The following is a 20,157-nucleotide window of genomic DNA, read 5'->3' on the forward strand; positions in this document are numbered from 1 at the left end:
TTGCAGTGATCTGTGATTGCGCCACTGCACTCCAGCCTGGGTGACAGAGCCAGATCCTGTCCCAAAATAATAATAACAATTAATTAAGAAGAAGAAAAGGGTGGGCAGCCCAGCATAGTGGCTCATGCCTGTAATCCCAACACTTTGGGAGGCCAAGATGGGAGGATTGCTTGAGCCCAAGAGGTCGAGACCAGCCTGGGCAACACAGCGAGACCCCGTCTCTACAAAAAGAAAAAAAAAACAAAATATGGCTGGGCTTAGTGTCAGGCTTAGTATCTGTCATCCCAGCTGCTTGGGAGGCAGAGGTAGGAGGATGGCATGAGCCCAAGAGGTCAAGGCTGAAGTGAGCTATGATGGCACCATTGCACTTCAACCTGGGCAACAGAGCAAGACCTTGCCTCCTAAAAGAAAGAAAGAGGCCAGGTGCAGTGGCTTATGCCTGTAATCCCAGCACATTGGGAGGCCTAGGCGGCTGGATCACTTGAGGTCAGGCATTAGAGACCAGCCTGGCCAACGTGGTGAAACCCCGTCTCTAAAAATACAAAAATTAGCCAGACGTGGTGGTGTGCACCTGTAATCCCAGCTACTCGGGAGGCTGAGGCAGGAGAATTGCTGGAACCCAAGAGGTGGAGATTCCAGTGAGGTGAGGCTGAGCCATTGTGCTCCAGCCTGGGCAACAAGAGCGAAACTCTGTCTACAAAAAAAGATAATAATAAAAGAAAGAAAGACGGGGGCGGGTGGAGAAAGAGAAAGAAAGAAAGAAAAAGAAAGGAAAGAAAGAAGAAAGAAAGAGGCCGGGCACGGTGGCTCACGCCTGTAATCCCAACACTTTGGGAGGCCGAGGCGGGCAGATCACAAGGTCAGGGGATCGAGACCATCCTGGCAAACACGGTGAAACCCCGTCTGTACTAAAAATACAAAAAATGAGCCGGACGTGGTGGCGGGTGCCTGTAATCCCAGCTACTCGGGAGGCGGAGGCAGGAGAATGGCGTAAACCCGGGAGGCGGAGCTTGCAGTGAGCTGAGATCGCGCCACTGCACTCCAGCCTGGGCGACAGAGCGAGACTCTGTCTCAAAAAAAAAAAATAAAATAACAGAAGAAAGAAAGAGAAGGAAGGGAGGGAGGGAGGGAGGGAAAGAGAGGGAAAGAGGGTGGGCAGTGCACCTTCCCTCACAAAGCAGTGAGCCCCAGATGCGTCTACCTAAGGAAGGGTTTTCCACCATGTCCGACCCGGGCCCACCCTTCCGCCCTTGCAAGGCCCCTGGCCCTGGCCCTGGCCCCCTCTCTCGGCTTTCCTGACCTGAGCACCTGCCCCGGAGCCCAGAGTTTTGAGCCCAGCTTTCATCTAGCCTCTCCTCCTGCACCCTGCATTTCTGGTGCTTCCTTCTCTACGCCTTTGACCCCCTTCCAGCTGTTAACGATCAACCTGCCTATAAAAGGCAATTCTGATTGAAGGAAAAGGGAGGGGTGGTGGTGAGGGGAGGGCCGGGTGGCCCTCTGCCCAGCCCGAGATTGGCTTCTGCTCCTGGCTTGCCGTCCAGCGTATGGGGATTGATTTAGATTCCCCAGAACGCCACGGAAGGTAGCACAGGCTGTGATGACTGTGCAGTGACTCGTGCTCCGGGGCCCAGCCGGGGATCCCTGCTGCCGGTCTGTCCGCCTGTGCGAGGGAGGCCGCAGATCTGCCTGCATTTTCCTGCAGGCTCGGGAGGGGCCTGCAGAACCTGCTGCGCCTGCATGCCTGTCTGCTGGCAGCTCCTCCGCACCGCCCTGAAGGAAGTGCTGTATCTGTTGGAAAGCAAGGCTGGGCGCGGTGGCTCAAGCCTGTAATCCCAGCACTTTGGGAGGCCGAGACAGGGTGGATCACAAGGTCAGGAGATCGAGACCATCCTGACTAACATGGTGAAACCCCGTCTCTACTAAAAAATACAAAAAACTAAAAAAAACTCGGGAGGCTGAGGCAGGAGAATGGCGTAAACCCGGGAGGCGGAGCTTGGTGGCTGGATCCGCCACTGCACTCCAGTGGGTGACAGAGCGAGACCCCGTCCAAAAAAAAAAAAAAAAAAAAAAGAAAGCATGCAGGAGGGGGCCGGGCACGGTGGCTCAACCTGTAATCCCAGCACTTTGGGAGGCCGGAGGGATTGAGATCGAGCTGAGCTAAATGGGAAACCCGTCTCTACTAAAAAATACAAAAAAAAACCCGGGAGGCGGAGCTTAGTCCCAGTGACTCTGGCAGAGAATCCGGCATAAACTGACGGAGCTCCAGCCTGGGTGATCCAGCCAGCAGCCTGGGTGACAGAGTGAGACTCCGTCTCAAAAAAAAAAAAAAAGCATGCAGGAGAGGGTGGGTACAGGGGAGCCAGGGCCTGCAGAGGACGCAGCCCACCGCCCAGTCCTGAGTGCTTCTTTTTGTTGTTGTTTTGAGACGGAGTCTCGCTCCCTTGCCCAGGCTGGAGTGCAGTGGTGTGATCTCCGCTCGCTGCAACCTCTGCCTCTCGGGTTCAAGCGATTCTTCTGTCTCGGCCTCCCAGTAGCTGGGATTACAGGCGTGCACCACCACGCCTGGCTAATTTTTGCATTTTTAGTAGAGATGGGGTTTCACCATGTTGGCCAGGCTGGTCTTGTACTCCCCACCTCAGGTGATCCACCCATCTCGGCCTCCCAAACTCCTGGGATTACAGGCGTGAGCCACTGCGCCCAGTTTCTAGTGCTTCTTCTCCAGATCCTAGCAGGCTTTCTTCCCCAGGGTGCCTCCAAAGTGCTGCTTCCAGATTCTGGAAAGATCATCTGGGATTCCACTGCTCTCCTCTCCTCTCCTCCCTTCTCATCTCCTCTCTTCCCCTCTCCTCCACTCCCCTCCCCTGTCCTTTTCTTCTTTTTAAGACAGAGTCTTACTCTGTGGCCTAGGCTGGGGTGAGTCACTGGAACCTCAGCCTCTGTTTTTTTTTTTTTTTTTTTTTTTTTTTTGAGACAGAGTCTCTAGGATCTGGCTCACTGGCCTCCTGGGCAGTAGTGGGATGAAATTTTTTGCATTTTTAGTAGAGACGGGGTTTCACAGTGTTCATCCGCCCGCCTCGGCCTCCCTACAGGCGGAACCTCAGCCTCCTTAAGTGAGCCTCCTGCTACAGCCTCCCGAGTAGCGGGGACTACAGGCTCACACCACCACTCCTGGCTAATTTTTAAAAATTTTTTTGTAGAGACAGGGTCTCGCCATGTTGCTCGGGCTGGTCTCGAACTCCTGGGCTCAAGGGATCCTCCTGCCCCGGCCTCCCAACATGTTTGGGATTACAGACGTGAGCCGCCAGGCCCGGCCTTCACTGCCTTTCTTTTCCTCAGTAAAAATCTGACATTGGGGGATTGCATTACTCGGTTACCCTTTCTTCAGACACCTCTCTTTTCCTGCTGCCAAACGACGGAGACAGGGAGCCAAAATAGTGCCCAGTCCTTGTTCCCAGGAAGGCCGTTGTAGAGCAGGGGAGACGGACACATAGATTGCAAGCATGCGCATGTATCTGCAATAGGCATGAACCATGTGGCAGGACCGAGTCCACATGGCTAGGGAAACACACTGCCTGGTAACTTGAGACCAGTCAGATAGTGAATTGAGGAGTTACCTACTCTGGGGTTTACCTACTTGTGCCCCATGGTTTTTAGGGACAACAGGCTTCCCAGCTGCACCCTGGGCCATCTGGATGGAACTCGAATGGATGAAAAGAACACAGCTTTGGAGTCAAGCAAACCTTCCCCTGTTCTATTGTTTAGATAAGGAATTATTTGTTTTTGGAGATGGTGGGGGGTTGTCTCCTTGTCACCCAGGCTGGAGTGCAGTGGCGCGATCCTAGCTCACTGTAGCCTCAAACTCCTGGGCTGAAGCGATCCTCCTGCCTCAGCCTCCCGAGTAGCTGGGACCACAGGCACGCACCACCAGACCTGGTTTATGTTTCGCTTTTTTATTCTCCTTCAGCCGTGCTTTTCAGCTCTGAGGACTTGGGCAGGTTTATTACCATCTTGGATCTCATTTTCTCTTCTCTAAAGTGGAGGGAATACATTGTAGTGGGGTTCTCAAAGTGTGGTTCAGGGACATCCAGGGGTTGGTCTCTGAGACCCTTTTGGCGGGGGACCACCGGGTCAATACTGCTAAGATAGCAGCCGGGTGCGGTAGCACACATCTGTAATCCCAGCACTTTGAGAGGTCAAGGCGGGCGGATCACCTGAGCTCAGGAGTTCGGGACCAGCCTGGCCAACATGGGGAAACCCCATCTCTACTAAAAATTAAAAAAAAAAAAAAAAAAAAAAAAAAAATTAGCCAGGTGTGGTGGCACGTGCCTGTAATCCCAGCTACTCAGGAGGTTGAGGCAGGAGAATCACTTAACCTGGGAGGCGGAGGTTGTAGTGAGATCGCGCCACTGCACTCCAGCCTGGGTGACAGAGCGAGACTCCGTCTCAAAAAAAAAAAAAAAGAATGCCAAGATACTGTAGGTCTTCTTCCTCTCAGTCTCTCCCACACAGATGGCGGAGTTTTCAGAGGTTGCATGACGTTTGATATCACAGTGGATTGAATGCAGCGGCTTATATGAGAATCCAGCTGTCTTCTATTAAGCCAGACATGAAAGAAATTTGCAAAAATGTAAAACAATGCCACTATTCCCCCTCAATGTTTTTTTTTAAAAAATAGTTACTTTTCACTTAAACATGTCGTCCTCCTAGCATAAAATATATGGTTTAAAAAATATTTAATGGGATTATGTTAACCTTTAACAGGAGTATAGCTAAAATCTACATAAACACAACTGTCTAAGGGACTTAATAATTTTTACCACCATGTTTATGTATATATTTTTGGCATCATATTTATATATATTTATTTTGTATGACAGCTTTATTAAGTTTTTTTTTTTTTTTTTTTTTTTTTTTTGAGACGGAGTCTCAATCCACTGCCCAGGCTGGAGTGCAGTGGCGTGATCTCGGCTCACTGCAAACTCCGCCTCCCAGGTTCACGCCATTCTCCTGCCTCAGCCTCCCGAGTAGCTGGGACTACAGGCGCCCGCCACTACACCTGGCTAATTTTTTTGTATTTTTAGTAGAGACGGGGTTTCACCGTCTTAGCCAGGATGGTCTCGATCTCCTGACCTTGTGATCCGCCCACCTCGGCCTCCCAAAGTGCTGGGATTACAAGCGTGAGCCACCGCGCCCGGCCTTTATTAAGATTTTTACATGCCATTTAGAATTCACTTATTTAAGTGCACAATTCAGTGGTTTTTAGAATATCCAGAGTTGTGTAACCATTACCACAATCTAATTTTTTTTTTTTTTTTTTTTTTTTTTTGAGACGGAGTCTTGCTCTGTCTTCCAGGCTGGAGTACAGTGGTGCCATCTCGGCTCACTGCAACCTCCGCCTCCAGGTCTCAAGCGATTCTCCTGCCTCAGCCCCCTGAGTAGCTGGGATCACAGGCCGCACCACCACGCCCGGCTAATTTTTGTATTTTTAGTAGAGACAGGGTTTCGCCGTGTTGCCCAGGCTGGTCTCGAACTCCTGACCTCAGGTGATCCACCTGCCTCGGCCTCCCAAAGTGCTGGGATTACAGGCCCGCCTAACCCCCGGTTTTCATGCACCGTCTTTGATGTTGCCTTTAGGCTGTGTCTGAACTCTGATGTCACAAACCACAGCTGGGCTGCCACGATAACTTGACAGCTTCATGAAATACCCAAACTCCCCCAGCTCCTGTGACATCAGGCAGGAAGAGTGACGCGGCTGCACGGCAGGGCTGCCCCAGGGCCCCCCGGGTCCGCACCTCCACCTCGTGGAAACCCACCCAGGTGGGCGGAGCTTCTCCCTCCGAAGTCCTGGAAATGCTCTTCCCCACCGGCTGGGTTTATTTGGATTCATCCAGCCTCGGCTGGGAGGAGGGAGGGGTGGGCCCTCGTAGTATTTATTCTGCTGGAATGGAAACCTCAGAGCTTTGAGATGTTCAAGCAGACAGACGTTCACCGAGTCAGCGAGGGGAAAGTGCGGTGCTCTAGGAGGTCAGCCCGGGACAGCAAAGCAGGCAGGCCGGGGCTGTGATCAGCTCACAAAGCACCACGTGGTGTCTGCAGCCAGCGACCAACATTACACCCCCCCTTCCGCCCCCACCCCGGGCGTCCCTCCTGCAAGCAAATAGCAGAGCCTGGTGACACTGGCTTTTTCCAGCGGAGCGTGGGGCACCCGCTTCCCCTCCTGCCCGCCTCTCTCCCTCTTCATCATCGGCCCTCGGTAGAACTGTGTGCTAGAAACTTCACTTTCCGTTTTTGGAGATGCTTCTAGAAACTAGCCTTCTTTCCAGCTTGAGGTGAGCTGGAAGTTAGATCAGTTTCCACTTCTTTCACCTGAAAACGTGATTACAGCAGTCGGTGTTTCGTAAGCTCTCGTTTTCCGTGACCCCCTTATTTTTAGACATCCTTTACCTAATTAATGGCTCCGTAGAAAGGATAACGGTGGCAAGAGATTTTTAGATGCATCCGATGTCTGATTCTTTTGACCAAAGATGTCCAAGTAGCATTATTATTTTTATTGTTATTATTGAGACGGAGTTTTGCTCTTGTCGCCCAGGCTGGAGTGCAATGGCGTGATCTCGGCTCACTGCAACCTCCACCTCCCGGGTTCCAGTGATTCTCCTGCCTCAGCGTCCCGAGTAGCTGGGACTACAGGTGCACACCACCATGCCTGGATAATTTTTAAATTTTTATTCTTTCTAGAGATTGGGTCTTGCTATGTTGTCCAGGCTGATCTTGCACTCCTGGCCTCAAGTGATCTTCCCACCTCTGCCTCTGAAAGTGCTGGGATTACAGGTGTGAGCCACCGAGCCCGGCCTATACCCGTGAAATTTCAATATCTTGGATATACTGTGTATCTGTTTATGTTCTGTTTTCTGGGCTTAATGCATAAAAAAGTAAAATTTGTTTTCACTTCCCCAAGAATTGATTTTCACCCTGTTGAGAATGTGTTTGTAAAGAAGTCTCGTACCACAGGAGTGAGAATGGAGAAATCTCATTACAAATCTCATTCCCCAGAATTAACCACTGTTAACAGTGTGGGGTGGGTGGGAACCGACCATCAGTGCAGAACGTGAAAGGAGAACAACTGGGGTGCATATTTGCCCACTTCTTTTTTTTTTTTTTTTTTTTTTTTTTTTGAGACAGGGTCTCCCTTTGTCAACCAGGCTGGAGTGCAGGGGCGTAATCATGGCTCACTACAGCCTCAACCTCCTGGACTCAAGCCATCCTCCCACCTCAACCTCCTGCGTAGCTGGGACTACAGGTGGATACCACCACACTTGCCTAATTTTTGTTTAATTTTAGTAGAGATGGGGTCTCACTATGTTACCCAGGCTGGTCTGAAACTCCTGGGCTCAAGTGATTCTCCTGCCTCAGCCTTTCAAAGTGCTGGGATTGCAGGTGTGAGCCCTGTGCTGGGCCTGCCCACTATTTTTTTATTTTTTGAGACAGACTCTCACTCTGTCACCCAGGCTGGAGTGCAGTGGCGTGATCTCAGCTCACTGCAACCTCTGCCTCCTGGGTTCAAGCGATTCTCCTGCCTCAGCCTCCTGAGTAGCTGGGATTACAGGCATGCACCACCGCACCTGGCTAATTTTTGTAGTTTTAGTAGAGATGGAGTCTCTCCATGTTGGTCAGGTTCGTCTCAAACTCCTGGTCAGGCTGGTCTCAAACTCCTGAACTCAGGTGATCCGTCCGCCTCGGCCTCCCAAAGTGCTGGGATTACAGACAGGAGCCACTGTACCCGGCCGCTCACTAGTTTTGATTGTGAGTTCTTGAGCAAGTTCCTTGGTTTTCGTAAGCGTTGCTTCCTGCTTTGTAGTGGAGTAACAACCATGTACTATAGAGTCGCGTGAGCACGGGATCCGGTCGTTGATGGACAGAACCGCGTGGAGGGCCTGAGATGACTAAGTACTACACAGGTGCTGCTTAGACAGTTGTCATGGTCATTCCCGTCTAACCACTGAAACTTTCTTTCTAGACATTTCCTGCGCATGCACACTCACATAGATACGTACAGCAATATGGAGCGCTTTGTAAATTAAGGGTCCTGAGCTGCTTTTTACCTTTTTACATTTAATTTTTTTTTTTTTTTTTTTGAGACAGAGTCTCACTCTGTCGCCCAGGCTAGAGTGCAGTGGTGCAATCTCGGCTCACTGCAACCTCCGCCTCCCGGGTTCACGCCATTCTCCTCCTCCAGTCTCCTGAACAGCTGGGATTACAGGCGCCCACCACCATGCCTGGCTAATTTTTTGTATTTTTACTAGAGATGGAATTTTGCTTTGTTGCCCAGGCTGGTCTCAAACTCCTGAGCTCAGGCAATCCACCCGCCGCGGCCTTCCAAACTGCTAGGATTACCACACTCGGGCCTTAAATTTAATTTCTTTTCAGCTGGGCGCAGTGGCTCACACCTGTAATCCCAGCACTTTGGGAGGCCGAGGTGTGTGGATCAATCACCTGAGGTCAGGAGTTTGAGACCAGCCTGACCAACGTGGTGAAACCCCGTCTCTACTAAAAATACAAAAATTAGCCAGGTGTGGTGATGAACGCCTGTAATCCCAGCTACTCAGGAGGCTGAGGCAGTAGAATCGCTTGAACCCGGGTGGCAGAGCTTACAGTGAGCCGAGATCATACCACTGCACTCCAGCCTGGGTGACAGAGCAAGACTCTGTCTCAAAAAAAAAAAAAATTAATTTTTTTGAGACAGCATCTTCCTGTCGCCCAGGCTAGAGTGCAGTGGTGCCATCGTGGTTCACTGCAACCTTGATCACCTGGGCCCAAGCGATCCTCACGCCTCATCCTCTCAAATAACTGGGACTACAGGCACGTGCCACCATGCCCAGCTAATTTTTTTTTGTTTTTGTTTTTGTTTTTTTGTAGAGATGAGGTCTTGGTATGTCGCCCAGGCTGGTCTCAAACTCCTGTCCTGAAGCAATCAGCTCGCCTCAACCTCCCAAAGGGCTGGGATTACAAACGTGAGCCACCACGCCGGGTCGTAAAAGGACATTTGTGAGATAGTCACAGACAACGGGTCACAGCCTGGTTATTGGTAACAGGAAATTATTGGTGATAATCATGTAGCAACACATTGTTAATTTGATTGGATGGTTCTGTGTTGGGAAATGAGAAGGCTCCCATGATTAGAGAACGTTCTGAAGGGTCTACAGGGAAAGTCATATGATGTCTTGAATTTGTGTGAAATACCCGTGCAAAGCTGGAGAGAGGAAGTGAGAACAGAAGAAGGGCAGAATGTTAATTCCTGTTGCAGGAGGCATTGGCGCTCAGAGAGACCTCATCCTGGTATGGGTACTTCAGGCTGTGTTTGAAATTTTCCACTATATGTAATTTTTTAAGTTGTAGTCCCCCTTCCTCCCTCCCTCCCCCCCCTCTTCCTTCCTTCCTTCTTTCTTTCTTTCTTTTTTTTTTTTTTTTTTGAGATGGAGTCTCGCTCTGTCGCCCAGGCTGGAGTGCAGTGGCCGGATCTCAGCTCACTGCAAGCTCCACCTCCCAGGTTCACGCCATTCTCCTGCCTCAGCCTCCCGAGTAGCTGGGACTACAGGCGCTGCCACCTCGCCCGGCTAGTTTTTTGTATTTTTTAGTAGAGACGGGATTTCACCACTTTGGTCAGGCTGGTCTCGAACTCCTGACCTCAGGTGATTGATCCACACACCTCAGCCTCCCAAAGTGCTGGGATTACAGGTGTAAGCCACTGCGCCCATCTCGATCTTCTGACCTCGTGATCCGCCCATCTCGGCCTCCCAAAGTACTGGGATTACAGGCTTGAGCCACCGCGCCCGGTGTCTTTTTTTTTTTTTTTTTTTTTTTTTTTTGAGAGGAAGTCTCATTCTGTTGTCTAGGCTGGAGTGCAATGGTGCGATCTGGGCTCACTGCAACCTCTGCCTCCCAGGTTCAAGCGATTCTCCTGTCTCAGCCTCCCTAGTAGCTGGGACTATAGGCGCCTACCACCACGCTCACCTAAGTTTTTTGTATTTTAAGTAGAGATGGGGTTTCTCCATGTTGGCCAGGCTGGTCCTGAACTCCTGACCTCAGGTGATCTGCCTGTCTTGGCCTCCCAAAGTGCTGGGATTACAGGCGTGAGCCACTGTGCCCGGCCTTAATTTGCAGTTTCTGTAAACAACTTGCGTAATACAAAAGCAGAGAAATAAACTGTCCTCGCCTTCAGATGCACCACATGTTTGTTTTAAAGTATAGTATTTAGTCCAGATTTGAGAAGTTTGGGGTGAATAAGGTAAGAAACTTTTTTGTTTTTGTTTTTATTTTGCATCAAATCTTTCTGTCTGCCTTTCAGCTTGCTTCAGAAAACTTAAAACATCACAGTAGTAGGCCGGGCGCGGTGGCTCAAGCCTGTAATCCTGGCACTTTGGGAGGCCGAGACGGGCGGATCACGAGGTCAGGAGATCGAGACCATCCTGGCTAACACAGTGAAACCCCGTCTCTACTAAAAATACAAGAAAATTAGCCGGGCGAGGTGGCAGGCGCCTGTAGTCCCAGCTGCTCGGGAGGCTGAGGCAGGAGAATGGCGTGAACCCGGGGGGGCGGAGCTTGCAGTGAGCTGAGAATGCGCCACTGCACTCCAGCCTGGGGCACAGAGCAAGACTCCGTCTCAAAAAAAAAAAAAAAAAAAAAAAAAAAAAACAAACATCACAGTAGTAATCAAAACATACATAACATTGAAACAGAAGGAAATGGCATGGACCACAGAACTCCAAGGATTGTTTACAGAAAAAAAAAAGAAAAGAAAAAGAAAGTGCTACCCCAGGAAAAGTACTCGCAATGCTATTTTTTTTTTTTTTTTCGGATGGAGTCTTGCTCTGTCCCCCAGGCTGGAGTGCGGTGGCGCGATCTCGGCTCACTGCAACCTCCGTCTCCCAGGTTCAAGCGATTCTCCTGCCTCAGCACCCCTAGTAGCTGGGATTACAGGCAGCTGCCACCACGCCCGGCTAATTTTTGTATTTTTAGTGGAGACGGGGTTTCGCCATGTTGGCCAGGCTGATCTCGAACTTCTGACCTCAGGTGATCCGCCCGCCTCAGCCTCCCAAAGTGCTGGGATGACAGGAGTGAGCCGCTGTGCCTGGTCCTACTCTCAATGCTTTTGAAATCCTTAGAGCAGCTTGAAGGCTTCTAAATACATAGAACGAATATTTTTAAAAACAGAAAGAAATTGAGTCAATACTATTTCTTTTCAGTTTGAAAATATAAAGCACAAAATAAAGACAAACATTGCAAGTTAAAAAAAAAAAAAAAAGGAATTTTCCACTATAAATTTTTAAGAGAGGCAGAGATTAAGAAGAAAATCAGGCCGTTAGTGACCAAGACCAGAAGCCTCTACCCTCAACATGGGTGGCCACGGGCCTCTTCTCTCCACCCAGGGCTCTGTCCTCTTTGAAGTTTTTAGTCTGTGCTGGATTTTCTTACTTTTTTGTGACCTCAGCTGTGGGTTAGAAAGGGTATTCATTTTCTTTTTTTCTTTTTTTTCCTTCCTTCCTTCCCTCTTTCCTTCCTTCTTTCCTTTTTTCTGTCTCCCTTCCTTCTTTCCTTCCTTCCTTCCTTTCCCTCCCTCCCTCTCTCCCTCCCTCTCTCTCTCTTCTTTCTTTCTTTGATTCTTTCTTTCTTTTCTTTCTTTCTTTCTTTCTTTCTTTCTTTCTTTCTTTCTTTCTTTCTTTCTCTCTTTCTTTCTTTATGTTTTTCTTTCTTTCCCTCCTTCCTTCCTTCCTCTTTCTTTCTTCCTCCATCCCTCTCTTTTTCTTCCTTCCTTTTTCCTTCCTTCCTTCCTTCCCCTCCCCTCCCCTCTCCTCCCCTTTACTCCCCTCCCCTCCCCGCCCTTCCCGTCCCCTCTCCTTGTTACTCTGTCACCCAGGCTGGAGTGAAGTGATGTGATCATAGCTCACTGCAGCCTTGATCTCTGGGCTCAAGCAATCCTTCTGCTTCAGCCTCCTCAGTAGCTGGGACTATGGGCACATACTAGCACACCTGGATACTTTTTAAAAAATTTTTGTAGAGATGGGATCTTGCTTTGTTGCCCAGGCTGGTCATGAACTCCTGGGCTCAAGCGATCTTCCTGCCTCAGTCTCCCAAAATGCTGGGATTACAGGCGTGAGCCACTGCTCCTGGCCTTTGTTCATTTCTTTCATCCAGTCTTGCCTGGGTTTTATAGGAGGAGAGATTTGAAGTGATGTTTTCTGCCGCATTGCTAGAAATCGAAATGGTCTGATAGAAGGAGCATTTTTTTTTTAATGTAGCAACTCTACTTTTCAGCCTTTTAAAAATGTTAAGAGTTGTTTTTGATTGCCATTTTTTGTCAGTGTGGTTAGTCAGCTTCATTCTTGTTAGCGCATTCTTGTGTATGCCAGAGTGACTTGAAGAACACACTACTAATCTTTATAGGTTTTTTTTTACGTCCAAATAATGTTGCAGCAGAAACATCATGGTATACATAGCTTTTGACCTTGTCTAAATATCTCAGGAGGTAAATTCCTAAAAGCAGAAATGCAGCGTTAGAAGATACTGGCATTTACAATTCTGTTAGTCATTGACAAATAACCTTCCACAAAGTTTATAGCAACTTGAACTCCTGTCAACAGTGAGTGAAAATGCCAGTTCCCCCACAACCTTGCCATAATGATTATCAACTAAAATTAAAAGTTTTGCCAGCCAGTTATGTGAAATTAGTGTCTCTTTGATGTTATAATATTCAATTATTTGGCCATCAGTGAAATCAGTCACCTATTCCTTTCTTTCCTGATTGTTAGTATCTTTGCACCAAGTACCCCTGTATATCTTCTATTTGGCTATTGAGTTTTTTCTTATTGATTTGTAGGTGCTCTTTACATATGACAAGCACTAACACTTTGTTACACATGCTACAGATGACTATTTTCTTATTGATTTGTAGGTGCTCTTTACATATGACAAGCACTAGCACTTTGTTACATATGCTACATATTACTATTTTCTTCTAGTTTGTTATGTGCCTTTTTTATTGACTTTGTGGCTCTCCTGCATCCTAACACACCCAGTGTAGAAGAGAGTTTCCTTTGGGCTAGAGCCTTGGGACAGACTTTCCCCCAACATTGGTTATTTGGTTGAACAGCCTCAACAGGGAGTTTGGAAACAGACAAACTCAAGGCCACACACTCAGTCCCCTATAATCTCTCCCTTTAAAAAAAAATAACCTTTTATTTTCAAATTACAAAAACAATGACATACTAGAAAATCTTTAAAATACCAGCCATTTTAAAGAAAGGGACGGAAATAATCCTGCATGCGTTGTTGCCATCTTACAAGAGAGGAAACAGAGAGGAGGCGGAGTAGTATGTTGGCAAATAGTATTGGCAAGTGGGAGTATGCCTTACAAATCTCATAAGAAACAGCAAGGAGGGATGATTATTCCTCCACATCATCGGTTCACACAGCCTTCCAGTGTGGAATGGCTTGTTTGCAAGCCAAACCTTCTGCGTGAGAGGTTCTTCTTGTTCTGCGTGAGGTGCTGAGTTGCTAGGTTACTGAGAGCATCAGGAATCCAAGGAACAACATACTTATATCATGCTCAACTTTGAAAAACGAAATGGATATTAACATTTAAAAATGAGAAAGAGTAATATTTATTGCACCAGGATTTGCAAGTCTTGAACTCTAGTTGCAATTCGACCATTTCTAATTTGTATATATGTGGGTGGGTGGATGGATGGATGGATGGATGGATGAGTAAATGGATGGTTGGATGGATGGATGAATGGATGGATAAATGGATGGATGGGTGGGTGGGTGGATGGATGGATGGGTGAATGGATGAGTGGGTGGATGGATGGATAATTGGTTGGTTGGGCAGATGGATGGATGGTTGGTTGGGTGGATGGATAGATGGTTGATTGGGTGGGTGGATGGATGGGTGAATGGATGAATGAGTGGATGGATGGATGGATGGATGAATGGATGGGTGGATGGACAGATGGGTGGATGTATGGATGGATGAGTGAATGAATGGATGGATGGATGGATGGATGGATGGATGGATGGATGGATGGATGGATGCATGCATGGATGGATGGATGAGTGAATGGATGGGTGGATGGATGAATGAGCAGATGGATGGATGGATGGATGGATAGATGGACAGGCGAGTGGATGTATGGATGGATGAGTGAATGGATAGGTGGATGGATAAATAGATATAGAGACATAGATATACATGACAGCTTTATCAAGATAGAATTCACACAGTTCTACCATTTCTAAGCCTCAGTTTTATCTATAAAATATGGAAAATTGTTATGTGCCTGATAGAGAAAAAAGGAAGACTGACCCATTTTCTTTACCTGTTCTATTTTTTTCCTTACCTCTTACAATTTTTTTATTTTTTTGAGATGGAGTCTCGCTCTGTCGCCCAGGCTGGAGTGCAGTGGCGCGATCTCCACTCACTGCAAGCTCCTCCTCCTGGGTTCACGTCATTCTCCTGCCTCAGCCTCCCGAGTAGCTGGGACTACAGGCGCCCACCACTGCACCCGGCTAATTTTTGTATTTTTAGTAGAGACGGGGTTTCGCCGTGTTAGCCAGGATGGTCTCAATCTCCTGACCCCGTGATCAGCCCATCTCGGCCTCCCAAAGTGCTGGGATTACAGGCGTGAGCCACCGCACCCGGCCGTAATTTTGTTTTTTAATGGTACTTTTAAAACTGGTTCATTCGAAAAACCCACCTGGATAAAAGGCCCAACCTGTTGATAATGTTGTTACCTATAGTTTATTTCCTAACAGCTTTATTGAGATAAAATTATACGCTATAAAGGCCTGGCACGGTGGCTCACACACCTCTAATCCCTTTGGGAGGCTGAGGCAGGTGGATCACTTGAGGTCAGGAGTTTGAGACCAGCCTGGCCAACATGGTGAAACCCTGTCTCTACTACATATACAAAAAGTAGCCAAGTGTGGCGGTGCACATCTGTAATTCAAGCTACTCAGGAGGCCAAGGCGGGAGAATCGCTTGTACCCGGGAGGTGGAGGTTGCAGTGAGCCAAGATCGTGTCGCCGTACTCCAGGCTGGGCGACAGAGTGAGACTGGCCTGTCCTGAACATTTCGTGTCAATGGGATTACACACTGTGTGGCGTTTTGTCTGGCTTCTCTCGCTGAGTGTGATTTTTGGGAGTTCATCATGTTGTAGTGTGTATGCAGTGAGGTTTTAAATGCTCCTAGACTTAGTACAGCCCCCTACGTGCAGGGCCTAAAGGAGCTAAACCAAGGCATTATTTCCTTACTGCTCCCGTCATCTGACATGGGAGGAGGGGATTAGAGTCAAACAGCGGAGGTGGGAACCACACAGGAAGATCCAGAGACACATAGAAGACTCCGAGATCTACAAGAAATAAGACCTGGGAGGTCAGGCACGTGGCTCATGCCTGTGATCCTAGCACTTAGGGAGGCCGAGGCGGGCAGATCACTTGAGGTCAGGAGTTCAAGACCAGCCTGTTCAACATAGTGAAACACTGTCTCTGCTAAAAAAAAAAAAAAAAAAAAAAGAAAAGAAAAAATGCTGGGCGTGGTGTTGTGCACCTGTAATCCCAGCTACTCAGGAGGCTGAGGCAGGAGAATTGCTTGAACCCAGGAGGTGGAGGTTGCAGTGAGCTGAGATCACACCCCTGCACTCCAGCCTGGGCCACAGAGGGAGAGTCCATCTTAGAAGAAAGCAAAGAGACAGCCGGGCGTGGTAGCTCATGGCTGGAATCCCAGCACCTTGAGAGGCCGAGGTGGGCGGATCACCTGAGGTCAGGAGTTCGAGACCAGCCTGACCAATATGGAGAAACCCCATCTCTACTAAAAATACAAAATTAGCCGGGTGTGGTGGCTCATGCCTGTAATCCCAGCTACTCGGGAGGCTGAGGCAGGAGAATTGCTTGAACCTGGAAGCGGGAGGCTGTGGTGAGCCGAGGTCGCGCCACTGCACTCCAGCCTGGGCCACAGAGGGAGACTCAAGACCCGGGAGTCAACTAGCACCAGGGCCAGCAAGGGACGGCTGATGTTATCCCTGAGCACCTGGGAAGACAGGTGCCACCACCAAGACAAAGCAAGGGAGTCGGGGAGGAAAGGAAGCCGGTTTCCCCAGAAAGATGGCCACCTGACGGGGTCTGCAGTGTGATCAGCAAGCCCGGGTTTGCTGGGTCCGAGGACTTGGAGCCCTCCCACCAGGGCAACCCCAGGCAACCCAGGTCAGGTTGGTCACCCTGAGTCTGGAGTTCCCACGGAGCGGGCCAAGGTTAGATGCGTCAGCAGGGGGTTTGAAATGAAGGTCAGAGGAGGATGGCTAAGAAATACGGCCCCTGACTGACGGGAGAAAGTTCCGCGGGGCCGGCGTCCAGCTGCCGCTGCCCTGGGCTCCTGCTTTTTTCCCAGCCTGGGGAACAGGCCCTTTGACCGCCCTGCCCGGCCCTGTGCGATTCACCAGCTGTTGACTTTTAAAAGAAAAACAAACCTCATGACGTGCGTTAAGGTCTGTTTATTACCTGTCGCTTTGCAGAGAACCGCGTCGTGATGGTTTATCTCAGTGTGACTTTTTAATCCGATGACTTTCAGATTGTCCCCAGGGAGCTGATTAGGATGTAAAGGCCGGTTGCAATTCAGCCGGACTCTCCGAGTGCACAAACAACATTGTCACCAGTCCCCGGCCACCCTCTCACGCCCCCACCAAGCTTAGGAAAATAGTCTGTGCTCAAGAGACTTGCTGGGTTTCTAAGCAGCCTGTGAAGTGTCGTATTTCTGCTGCACAAATTGTACCCGGGGACCTTTTACACCAGAGCAGGCTGTTTGCAAATAGAGAGATGGTTTTTCTTCTCTTGCTCCAATCTGGATGCTTTTTCTTTCCTTTTCATGCCCAGTTGCACTGGCTTGAATTTGCAGTAATGATACTGAATAGAAAGAGTGAGCGTGGCCACCCTTGTCTTGTTCCTCTTTTCTCTTCCTTTCTTCCTTTCTTTCTTTCTTTCTTTCTTTCTTTCTTTCTTTCTTTCTTTCTTTCTTTTTCTTTCTTTCTTTCTTTTCTTTCTCCTTCCTTCCTTCTTTCTTCTTTCTTTCTTTCTCTTTTTTCTTTTCTTTCTTTCTCCTTCCTTCTTTCTTCTTTCTTTCTCCTTCCTTCTTTCTTCTTTCTTTCTTTTTCTCCTTCCTTCCTTCCTTCCTTCCTTTCTTTCCTTCTTTCTTTCTTTCTTTCCTTTCTTTCTTTCTTTCTTTCTTTCTTTCTTTCTTTCTTTCTCTTTTTCTCTCTCTTTCTTTCTTTCTCTCTTTCTCTTTCTCCTTCCTTCCTTCCTTTCTTTTCTTTTCTTTCTTTTCTTGAGATGAGAGTCTTGCTGTGTCACCCAGGTTGGAGTGCAGTGGCGCGATCTCAGCTCACTGCAACCTCCGCCTCCTAGGTTCAAGTGATTCTCCTGCCTCAGCCTCCCGAGTAGCTGGAATTACAGGCGTGTGCCACCACGCCCGACTGATTTTTGTATATTTAGTAGAGATGGGATTTCACCACATTGGCCAGGCTGGTCTCGAACTCCTGACCTCAAGTGATCCATCCACCTCAACCTCCCAAAGTGCTGAGATTACAGGCTTGAGCCACTGCACCCAGCCTTAAATTTTTTTTTTTTTTTTTTTTTTTTTTTTTTTTTTTTTTTTTTTTTTTTTTTTTTTAACAGACAGGATCTCACTCTGTCACTCAGGCTGGAGTGCAGTGGCACGATCACAGCTCACTGCAGCCTCGAACTCCTAGGCCCAAGTGATCCTTCCACCTCAGCCTCCCAAGCAGCTGGGACTATAGGCGTGTACCACTATGCCTGGCTAATTTTTTAACTTTTTGCAGAGATAGGATTTTGAACTCCTGGACTCAAGCAATCCTCCTGCCTTGGGCTCCCAAAGTGCTGGGATGACAGGCATGAGCCACCAAGCCTGGCCTTGACTTATTTTTAATTTTTTGAGACAGGATCTTGCTCTTTTGCCCAGACTGGACAACCGGAGTGCAGTGGTGTGATCATGGCTCACTACAACCTCAGACTCCCAGGCTCCAGCTATCCTCCTGCCTCAGCCTCCTGAGGAGCTGGGACTACAGGTGAGCACCACCATGCCCGGCTAATTTTTTTTTTTTTTTTTGTACAGATGGAGGCTCACCATCTTGCCCCGGCTGATCTTGAACTCCTGGGCTTAAGCCATCCTCCCTCCTTGGCCTCCCAAAGCACTGGGATTACAGGCGTGAGCCATGGCTCCCTGCTTTGTTCTTGGCTTAGGGGAAAAGCACTCAGTTTCTCACCAATGAGTATCGTGGTAGCTGTGGGTGTTTTGTGCATGCCTCTAATTGGGTAGAGGGAATATTCTTGTGTTCCGAATTTGTTGAGTGTTTTTATCATGAAGGGTGTTGAATTTTGTCTGCATCTGTTAAGATGATCATGTGGGCTGAGCGTGGTGGCTCCCATCTGTAATCCCAACTCCTTGTCTCCACAAAAAAATACAAAACACAAAAATTAGCCGGATGTGGTGGCACGTGCCTGTAGTCCCAGCTACTCAGGAGGCTGAAGCAGGAGGATCAATTGAGCCCACGAGGTTAAGGCTGCAGTGAGCTATGATCACACCACTGCACTCTAGCCTGGGCAACAGAGTGAGACCCTGTCTTCAAAAAAAAAAAAAAAAAAGGGAAAAAAATGAGTTTCTGGGTTAACTATATCCTAACTCACTTCGCCAACCTCTATACTGTCTAAACATCCTTCTCCATGTTCTAGAGCCACTTCTAAAGCCACTTCTTGGTCCTCTCCAGGCTAAGTCAAGACTTTCTGTATTTTCCCTTTAAATGGTTTCTGATTCCTCTACCTGGAGGAATTCAAATCCTCCAGCCAGGGCTGGGCATGGGGGCTCACGCCTGTAATCCCAGCACTTTGGGAGGCCGAGGCGGGAGGACCGCTTGAGCCCTAGAGTTCAAGCCTGGGCCACATGGAGAGACCCCATCTCTACTAAAAATACAAAAATTAGCCAGGCGCAGTGATGCGCACCTGTCGTCCCAGCTCCTCGGGAGGCTGAGATGGGAGGAGGCTTGAGCCTGGGAGGTCAAGGCTGCAGTGAACCAAGATCGCACCACTGCACTCCAGCTTGGGTGACAGAGTGAGACACCGTCTCCAAAAACAAACAAAAAACAAAACAAACCTTCCTCAACATCTAAGCACCTCTGAATTCTCTGGGAAGAAAAGCGCTCACCCCAGAGAGGAACTAGCCGGACCCTGGTCAGATCGTCCCTGCTCTCTGGTGCTTTACTGACTAATCATCTTGTATCTGTCTGAGCCCAGAGCCAGGCATCAGCCCTCACTCCCTCCCTCCTTCTGCCCAGGGGTCACCAGCCTCCCACAGCCTCAGCTCCTGCTGTGTCTAACCCTGGCAGCGACCCTATTCACGGGGCGTGGTGAGGGTAACAGTCACCTAGCAGTGGTTCTCAGCCAGGTGATCCTGCCCCAGGGGACGCTGGGCAATGTCTGGGGACATTTGTGGTTGTCATGACTGAGGGGTGCCTCTGGCGTGGAGTGGGTGGAGGCCAGGGACACTGCTCAGCACCCTGCAGTGCCCACGGCAGCCCCACCCCAGAGGACGATCCAGCCTCAGTGTCCAGAGTGCAGAGGGAGAGGCCTGTGTTCATTAAGGGAAAAATATTGAATCTGCTCCCTGCTCACACTCGACAACAGAATAAGCTCCCGATGGGGCAGAGCGTGTAAACCAGGGGGACCCCCAGCTCCTGGGATTCTCCTCCTCTCTCCCTCCCCACTCAGGGTGTGGATTGCCATGTGTGCAGCTTCCTGGGACCTCAGTGGAGCAGAGGATCATGGGATGCAGAGTCTCTCGGGGATCCGAGGAATCCCCTAACCCAGGGAGTCTCACCGGGGGATAGATTCTGTCCTCAGGGGTACGCTGGGCGACGTCTGGGACATCTGTGGTTGTCATGACTGGGGGTGCCCCCGGCGTGGAGAGGGTGGAGACCAGGATTGCTGTTGAGCACCCAGCAGTGCCCAGGATGGCCCCACCCGGGAGAAAGATTGGCCCCGGCGTCCACAGGGCCTGGGAGAAGCCTCTACTGAGAAAGCGTCCGTGGGTTGCGTGGCCGGTCA

The 20,157-nt window shown here is 49.2% G+C and overlaps 5 protein-coding genes across 6 annotated transcripts in view; 3 read left to right on the forward strand and 2 right to left on the reverse strand.

Moving 5' to 3' along the window:
• The window catches only part of THOP1 (thimet oligopeptidase 1), a 226,438-nt gene extending 217,022 nt beyond the window's left edge, over positions 1-9,416 (reverse strand). The window contains exon 1 of the mRNA XM_050770255.1: positions 9,413-9,416. The gene's annotated coding sequence lies outside the window, so the exon portion shown is untranslated. The remainder of the gene's footprint in view (positions 1-9,412) is intronic.
• The window catches only part of ZNF556 (zinc finger protein 556), a 433,150-nt gene that overhangs the window by 293,129 nt on the left and 119,864 nt on the right, over positions 1-20,157 (reverse strand). The gene's annotated exons all lie outside the window — the stretch shown is intronic.
• The window catches only part of TIMM13 (translocase of inner mitochondrial membrane 13), a 319,004-nt gene that overhangs the window by 128,579 nt on the left and 170,268 nt on the right, over positions 1-20,157 (forward strand). The gene's annotated exons all lie outside the window — the stretch shown is intronic.
• Positions 1-20,157, forward strand: part of LSM7 (LSM7 homolog, U6 small nuclear RNA and mRNA degradation associated) — a 401,328-nt gene that overhangs the window by 112,842 nt on the left and 268,329 nt on the right. The window lies entirely within an intron of this gene.
• The window catches only part of GNG7 (G protein subunit gamma 7), a 211,481-nt gene that overhangs the window by 106,622 nt on the left and 84,702 nt on the right, over positions 1-20,157 (forward strand). The gene's annotated exons all lie outside the window — the stretch shown is intronic.

Source organism: Macaca thibetana, chromosome 19 (genome assembly GCF_024542745.1).
Source record: "Macaca thibetana thibetana isolate TM-01 chromosome 19, ASM2454274v1, whole genome shotgun sequence".
Taxonomy (NCBI): domain Eukaryota; kingdom Metazoa; phylum Chordata; class Mammalia; order Primates; family Cercopithecidae; genus Macaca; species Macaca thibetana.